This window comes from Haliotis asinina, chromosome 2 (genome assembly GCF_037392515.1).
Source record: "Haliotis asinina isolate JCU_RB_2024 chromosome 2, JCU_Hal_asi_v2, whole genome shotgun sequence".
Taxonomy (NCBI): Eukaryota; Metazoa; Mollusca; class Gastropoda; order Lepetellida; family Haliotidae; genus Haliotis; species Haliotis asinina.
The window spans coordinates 35707126-35716785 of NC_090281.1; positions in this window are offsets into that span (position 1 = coordinate 35707126).

Below are 9660 nucleotides of genomic sequence, written 5' to 3' on the forward strand. Positions count from 1 at the left end.
TCCATTTCACCAAAGCTTCATTGCGTTGTGATCACGTGTAGGGTTGTATGCTATTGCAAGTGAGACGTTTGACTGCAACTCACCCACTGATTAAGTGTATTGCAATAACAAAATGTTTTTATGTCATCATTTGTTGCCATGAACTTGTTCTGGTTTGTCTTGTACCTTTAGACCAGAGGCAGATTAATTTTCGAAATAAGTAATATTTAAATTTTGCGTTCCTGCTTATCACGTAGACTGAATATCGCCTTCATTGCAGTTGAAATCGATACTAAGAAAGTTAGCCAAATAACGCGTATTATACAAACGTGGACAACAGGTATCTCAGATTACAAGATTAAATATGTGCCGTGATCTGTGGAAATATAAATAGAAACAATAGGAATCTGAATGAACATGCCCGTAACTTGACCACACACAGAACAGTCAAAACGAAATGGGTGCATCTGTATCTTTAAAGTACTATCCTGCATATGAATTTTATAGCTTTTTAAGGATTGGAAAATGTCTTTGGGACCTTAAAATGCCACTCACTCACTTTTAATCAAAGCTTATGAATTAACTCAGCGATTGTGTTAATTGTGTAACAATGGAATTGAAGATGACTACCATTTTATTCTTATATGTAAACACTACAGTAATTTATCTACCATGTACGTATCTCCACAATGTAAATATTGACACATTCCGACAGCTAATGAATTCAGAGTGTTATCATGTATTAAATAATTTATGTAGATACAGTGTATGTTATTCAAGCTTAATCTTAAGAGAACAATATGTTTGAAACATATATAAAATATCCATGTACATTATGTGTAATTAATGCTCGATAAAATCATACCTTGTGTATACGGGCCGATGGCCTAAACTACTTGACTCGACTATTCCAGCAGCAAATGTTTTATCATATTTGTTGATATTAATGGTAGCGTGAGGCTGTCGTTATATTCCAGTAACAGACACATATAGGATGACTTTGTCGTATTGTAATAAAACAAGAAAAAGGTATCCTGACATAAATATGTAAGCATGTTTTTGTCGTTGGTGCTTGTGCACTCTCTGGCTTCTCCTTCACTTAACTGAGGCAGTTGTGTTGTGGGGCTTGACCGGGGTTTCCAGACCCTGTCCTACGCATAGGAAAGATGGAACTTGTTGTTACTCTGTCTGCCGTTCGGCATTGGGTAGAGTCTGCTGTTGTCACACCCTGGCCACATCATACAAATGGTAGAACTTGATGTTACACTGTCTGCCGTTTGGCATTGGGTAGAGTCAGTTGTTGTCACACCCAAGGCACCTCATGCAAAAGGCAGATCTTGTTACTTTGCCGTTTGGCATTAGGCAGAGTCTGCTGTTGTCACACCCAGGCCACCTCACACAAAAGGTAGAAGTTGTTGTTACTTTGTCTGTTGCTTCGGTGATGTTATACCTAGGCCACGTCACAAGAAGAGATTGTACTATCCTGGTGGTGTTAAACCCAGGCCACGTCATACGAAGAGATTGTACTATCCTGGTGGTGTAAAACCCAGGCCACGTCACACGAAGAGCTTGTACTATCCTCACAGACTCACTCACGCACGCATGACCCTACACACGTACTATCTGTACACTCCTGCTCCACCATACCGATGGCGCTAAGCACAGGTACCCAGAAACCTGTGGCCGCTAAGTCACGTTATAATTTGCATTTTGTCAACGGAATCACTTGTCTTGTACAGATTACTTTCAGTATGCCAGTTTCCTATCGTCAGGTTCCCTACGCATATATTTCCAGAAGATATGCTGGTAATTTGGGTCCATCGTCAGGTAATATAACAAATACCGAAAATAGCATATTTGAATATATCATTTTCATCCATGGATGCTGAATCTGGTGTAAGATGCTATTTCAACCAGTCATATCACGACCGACATAAGCAACGTGAACATGGCCATATCTAACCAGAAGAGTGCCAAACAGGCACTGGCACGCTAACCCGTGGACAGTAAAAATTCAGTCGGGCCAGTAAATCTCCACAGTCACTGGACGACTGGATAGTGAATTATCATGGGGCCAATTTATGAATATGTCACTGTCTCCGACTTGTTCTTACACACTTTGAAATCATGCACGATTATTGCCTAATAAACATGTTCATCATATCAGCAGCCTAATGATGAAACCATTCAAACTTTGGGCTAGTGAATAGTTCGGTGGGCTAGTAACTTTCAGGCATAGCTAGCCAGACTGATTAGCAAAATTTGGTAACTATTTCGCACACTGCTAACCCGTTACGAGTTAAACTGTAAGTGTACATTACACCAGTTGGCCGTATTTCAGCACCTGCTGATCGGAGTAGAAGATAACTGACCATCACTACCGCCGTTGAGGGTTTTGTTACCTGTCCGTATATGGCCAGGGCATGACGCTTTGGTGGCTATATAAGCAGGTTCATAGATCTGGAACAGAAGACATCAGGCCTTAGCAATGGGTCAGGTTCTATTTGCGTTCGTTGTACTTCTGGCCTGCACGCCATGTCAATGTAGCTTTCCTCCGACTTTATCAGGAAGCCTGTTTAAGCCTCCTGTGGTCAATACTGCTCCTATTGGTAGTCCTGTACAGGTTGCGCCTAGCAACCCAGCTCCTGCACCCGCTCCAACACCTTCGATCGTGAATTCTTTCCTCATCGGTGGATTTCCACCTGCACTGGCACCTGCTCCTGCACCTTCATCGAGTCCTCTGACAGCAGAACTTTCTCAAACAGGTAGGCATAATGATGTCATTATAAAGTCGGGTATTTGGAGTTTGAACACGAAGAGGAAAATTGAAACATGTTCCTCTTAAGCAAGCTCCAACACCTGCTCCAACACCTGCTCTTGTGGATTCCCCTGAGTTCCCACACCAGCACCATCATCACGTTCCCTGTCGGGAGCACCTACAACCATTCCGCTTTCATGGTATTATTAAGCATCATTTTGTAGATTACTGAGCTCATTTAATCGTATACTTATATTTGTTAATGCATACATTTTAAGATTATAGCTGTCAATTATGGATTTAACACTTGATCTTAATAATCTAGTTTGGAGCTGGTTACGGCTGCTTGTTTTAAGCATCAGCCCCATGGTCGTACCACCGAATTCCTCCTTTCAAAGAGCAACCAAAACACCGAATACAGCCAAGGACTCATCTTCCCTGTATTCGCAATGTCAGTTTCATTTAACATCATGTGGCAGACTGCTAACCATATCGGGAAAGAACCACTTTCAATTATTGATTGATTTCATTTTTCAGCCTCCACAATTAAAGGAGACAAGCAACGAAAAACACAACTTTGCAGATTCTGATACCTTTCGGTATACACTTACTAAAACAAATCATCAAAAATGCTAATTCAACTTATAAAGTTGAAAAAACGCGATGAAAAAAAGCCCGCTAAATCGGAGTCCAAATGATTTACTTATTTTCTCCCAGCGTTGGGGGAAAAAGTGGTTTCAACAGCTGTGCTTCGCTCATTAGGCATGCGCAGTGAACAGGTTTGCGGAGCTCGAAACTGTATGCCTACCAGGAGTAAGAGGTCATGAGCAGTAGTCTAATGTTGGTTGTGTACACAAACAAGTAAATAATCTTCTCTTTACATAAAAAGAGAAAACAAACATGTTGATTGTGGTAAGCAGACTCTGTCAGAAAGAAAACTCAGTGTCTGGTTTATTCACACCAATATGTCTGCCTGCCTGTCTGCTAATGACAATATGCAATGCGCAACTTCAATCACTGACCACATGCATTTAGAAATTAACACCTATCGGGCTTATAAGCCCTAAACAAATGAACCAGTGGCCAATGACAAAGCGTCGTTACACATGAGCGCACAGCCACCGGCTCTGGCTTGGTTCGGTATCGCAGCTGTTTCGTTTCGCGGGATGTAGGCCCAAGCAAAAAATATTTCCCCTTTGATTTGCAATTATACGCTTATAAGTTTGTTAATTTGGGTTTTCTTTCACAATTAAAAACAAATGGATTTTATATGTTATGAACAAGTGATAACTGTGTTTTAATTATGTTTGATTTTTGTTGTTGCATGAGACCTTTAACGTAATAATTTGATACAAATACATATCAGTCATAAGGGTCCTGAAGAAAATTGCAAATATCATTAGACGCTCATTAAGAAAATAAACAGGTAAAATGATGACCTCTTTGATAACATTTACAGCTCATGAAACTTTAGGGATATGGCGTTTAGATAAGAAATAGGCATTTTCAGTTATGGACCAGTTTTGGTCACCTTCACTTGAATCTGTCTATTGTCGATGTTGCGCAGATGAGTTTGGGCTTACGTCATACCGGCATTATTTCAGTCATAGCGTGACCAGATCACTATATATAAACATAAAAGTAAGTGCGAGGCCCATATTGAAACACAGGGAGAGAGTTGAAATGAAGTTTCAAGTATGTTTACCTCAAGACCACGAATCTCCGGATCTGAAATTTTTCAAATAACAAAATACTTGCGACATAAGTGCATGCCAAGAGAAATGATATCTTTTCAACAACCATCCTTTTATTTATGTTGAGCAATATTCCAGATGATCCATCTTTTGAGGTGAGATACAGTTGACTGTTCCATGATAATGTTACAGGCCGCCCTTCTGGTTGTCTTTTAACAGGGCTTCCGTGAAGCTTTCACAATGGTCTTTGATAGACAATGCCTCACAATTCATCAGATATGTGATTAGAGAAATTTACCTCGTGTCTATATATTTTGACTCAATCGGGTAGGTATGACTGCTGAGGAAGTGAGGATTTTTTCATGCTTTATAAGAATTCGATTCCCAAATGCTACTAGTCGTTTCAGTGTCAGCTATTCGGTGGCATTCTGTTCACGTGAAGGAGTATTTGAAGAGCATTTGGGACGTTCTGACTGTATTCCAAGTGTATTCGTGGTACATTCGAGCTGTATTCCAGCCTCAGTCGAAATATTCCGATACATTTGAAGCATATTTCATCTGAAGTCCACCAGTAATCGAGATACACTGAGACACTTTCGAGGCGCGTTCGAGACATTCGGACAGGATTTGTAAGTGGCTTGTCTTTTCTATTCGTCCTTGAATGTATTCAGAATGCTTAGAATGCAGTGAGAATACTTAGCGGTAAGAATGCTTAGAATTCAGTTCGATAGCACCTCATATGACGTTCGATATTTTTCCACTTCGAATTTACCTCAAAAGTTTTGAAAATGTTCAAAACATTCGGGCATGTTACATGAATTGGCCCGAATAATTGTGATATATTCGGAGTGCAGTAGGAAGTATTAGAATTCAGTTCAAATTTCCAGAAATGTTCATTCCGACAGCATTCCGGTTCATTCCCCCTCAAGTGTGAAGGATACATAAGAGTAGAAGAAGTGTATGAAATAAGGCACGTTTGACCGCCAGAGACGGGATAGATGTCTGACAGAGGTTCTTAATTTACCAACATAAACAAGAGTAAGAGAAGGGTAGTAGCTTTTATTACATGCTAGATCCTCTAAACCGGCTTTACATACATGCTAGATCCTCTAAACCGGTTTTACATACATGCTAGATCCTCTAAACCGGTTTTACATACATGCTAGATGCTCTAAACCGGTTTTACATACATGCTAGATCCTCTAAACCGGCTTTACATACATGCTAGATCCTCTAAACCGGTTTTACATACATGCTAGATCCTCTAAACCGGCTTTACATACATGCTAGATCCTCTAAACCGGCTTTACATACATGCTAGATCCTCTAAACCGGTTTTACATACATGCTAGATCCTCTAAACCGGCTTTACATACATGGTGGAGCCGATAAGCCAGCTGTTATTACATGGTAAATCCTGTAAACCAGGTTCTATTTCATGGTAGATCCTATACACCAACTGTTATTACATGGTCAATTCTTTAAAGCAGCTTTTATTTCATGGGGGATTCCGTAAAGCAGATGTTAGTAAATGGTAGATCCAGAAAACCTGCTTATATCTCATGGTAGCTCCTGAAACGTGAGGGTTAAAGGTTCTTTCTTGTTTCAGGCAAAGCTCCAGCACCGGCTCCTGCACCAGCTTCATCAGGAATTGCACCACCAGGAGGATTTTTTAACCCCACCAAAACCGAGAAGTCGCCGTATGGCAAAATTAGTACGAATCACGTCATGAATATGAACTTTGGTATCAATATGGCCGTGTCGTTCATCAAACGAGTTGAAAACAAGGATGACAGGTACTGTCAAACACATTGTCTGAACGACTTGCAGAACTGTGCTGTCGCTGTCCACTGTGACTGGACTGCCCCTGCAACTACCGCACCTACCGCACCGTGCATTGGCAATATATTCGAGTGTGGTGGAACTTTCACTATGAATCGTGGAGGCAGTGCCACTAACAAAGGAGTCTGTTTGTTCTTCGAAAAGAAAACAGGTTTAGAAGACACCGATCCAGGAGTAACATCAGAATCAAACTGCAAAGAAGTAATTTACCGTAAGTTTTGTATTAATTCAATTCCTCGTTATATTTATCTGAAATCAATGAAGGATTATTAGTCAAACTGTCCTCATCACTTTTCCTCATTTCTCCTCGTCTTACTGACACCGATCCACGAATAACATCAGAATCAAATTGCAGAAGAGAAATTTACCGTAAGTATTGTTTTGTGACATATTCTATGGTATACATATAGTAACTCAGTGAACCTTTCCGATTTCTGGAGTGTCTTTCACAAAGACTCGTATCAAACATTATTCTCTGCAAGCCTCAGAGCTACGCCAGCTTTCATACACGATGGATGGCAATCATATTTAAGATGGTGTAAGTCCTGCAGTGGTATCATTCGGGTAGCAGAATGCAGTGATCGAGTTTAGTTTTACGCCGCACTCAGCAATATCCCAGCTAGATGACAGAGGTTTGTAAATAACTGAGTCTGTAAATAATCTGTAATCATCACTTTTTGTGATCTTTCCAGCCTGATGAAGTTGAACTTTGGCTTGCATTGTCTTCTTATGATGCCATTGTGCTTTGTTCAGACCACTGATTTGTTAGGATTTCGTTTGCAATCTGAAATAATCACTGTAAGCTGTGGCTGTATATGAGTGATGCTATGAAGAAGATTTACATTTCCCCATGGCATCAAACACGCCAGTGACGTAGAGTAAAAATCTTACAAGACGCCATTGTCGGAGCGTACTAACAGCAACAAATTGTTTAAACTCCTGAACCGGAGTGTTGTTAATTCTATTGCTGTTAACATGATATATAGCCTTTGACTTACATAGGAAGATTTCAGAAACGAATGAAGACAATAGTCGAAATCATGACTTGAATGCAGGACACGACATAGGCAGGCCGAGGCAAGGAATTCTCCAGGAGGAACACACGCATAATGTTCACTAACCATCACTTGGAGATAAGGAAGTGGGTTAGCCTTGTTGGCCTTGTTGATCACATCGCAGATCTATTTCGATTCCCCTTTGGCGGAAAGTTTATGAAAACCTTTTCGATGTCAGACCAGAAGACGATAGCACATGACAACGTTTTTGTACATGTGAAGTATTTATTCTGATATTTCCTAGGAGTTTCAAAAAATATTCTTTTGTCAAAAATAGATTTGTTTCAAAGAAATGCGAATTATATGGGAACGAATTATTATGATTAAAAGTGACTGAATATTTTTAACAGCTTAATCACATGCTTAATCACGTGATTCGTACTAATTTTGCCATCACAGTCGCATTTGTCACATGGAATCACTAATGTGAGAAAATTGAAAAACGATATGTTGATTTCTGTTGTTAAACCTTACAACAGGCTGATGTTTCTTATCTAACAGATCCGACATGCAGGGACTGGACTGTTGGCGTCCCCGACCACTGGCTTCCAACCGGCAGACCAACCTTCCAGACAGGAGGAGCTGTGTCCCGTAGCTTCATGTGTGAAGACGGCTACCAGAGGAGCGGAGTGTTGAAAGTGACCTGTGACCACTCTGGGCTGAAGACTGCTCAGTCGGGGGCAAGTTGTACAAAATCTGGTAGGTTGAACTATAAGGTAGTTTTGTTATTCTGTCGGGCACGATGAACCTGATTGTAAAGTTACCACTGCCTAGAAAATATAACTTATCCGAAATCTATTTTTTTTTATCAGCGTGCGCTAAAGAAATGCAAAACCTAAAAAAAACTGATTTCAGATGTATAATTTTCTAGTATATGAATAATCAAGAAGTCCTGATAAATAGGGCATTGTACTCTTGGTGGCCGTACTTTATCCCACTAGCAACAAACACACAAATATCTGTCGGATAACGACTTTCGTTTTTTTTTGTTTTGTTATTTTTTTTCAAGGACACTTGAGTACAAAGTCATGGAAACAACGAATACATTATCTGTGCACAGGATATACTATACAATCTGTGATAATCGTGTGTGCTGAAAGAACAACCTATATATAAAGCACTTTCCAGGATCAATAACGAAAGTCTCCTTTCACCGAAAAAGAAATGTTAGCGTTGCGGATTTTTTAGTTCTGTCGCTTTTTCTGCGCGGTTTATTGATGCTTTCTTACATGAATTTTAAAGATAAAATAAGTAATGTGAGGCACCGTATCTGAATTGAAAACATTTCCGTTTTGGATGGACATAGAACAGATATGAGTAAGTGAGTGAGTGAGTTTAGTTTTCCGCTGCTTTTAGCAAATACTGTATTCCAGCAATATCAGAACCGGGCTTCACTCATTGTACTCATGTGGGGAATCGAACCCCAGTCTTCCGTGTGACGAGCGAATGCTTTAACCACTTCGCTACCCTACCACTCCAGAATAGGTATGCAGGTACACATTTCAAGAAAGAAACAACTTCCTTTTACGGATGCATACATAGGTTAAACAGATACTCAACGTATCAAAGTCAAAGACAGCTGACGCTCCCATTTTTCTGTGGTCAAAGACATCTCCGGCTCTGTAAATGTTATATGGTCGTGATAAATGATATACTTGTCAAGGAAACACAATGACATCATCTGCTGATGCTGTATATATTTTTTCAAACGGATGGTAGCTGCAGTAGCCAGGGGAATACATACTCTTTACAATTCAAACCTTCTCTTTTGGCGAAAAATGAACTGAAACACAAATATTGTCATTGCAGATTCAACTACTAACACAGGAGGAGGACTACCCACCATTGATATTCCTGTTTTGCCGCAAGTCAACACCTTTCTAAACAGACCGTCAGTTGTAACGACAAGAAAACCCGATACAACTAGTCTCACCACATCCAGCACAACCACAACATCCCCCACGACGAGTTCCACCACATCGAGCACAACCACAACATCGCCTACGACGAGCTCTACTACATCCAGCACAACATCGCCAACTACGAGTTCTACTACATCCAGCACAACCACAACATCCCCTACGACGAGTTCTACTACATCCAGCACAACCACAACATCGCCAACTACGAGTTCTACCACGTCCAGCACAACCACAACATCGCCAACTACGAGTTCTACCACGTCCAGCACAACCACAACATCGCCAACTACGAGTTCTACCACGTCCAGCACAACCACAACATCCCCTACTACGAGTTCTACCACATCCAGCACAACATCGCCTACTACGAGCTCCACGACATCCAGCACAACATCGCCAACTACGAGCTC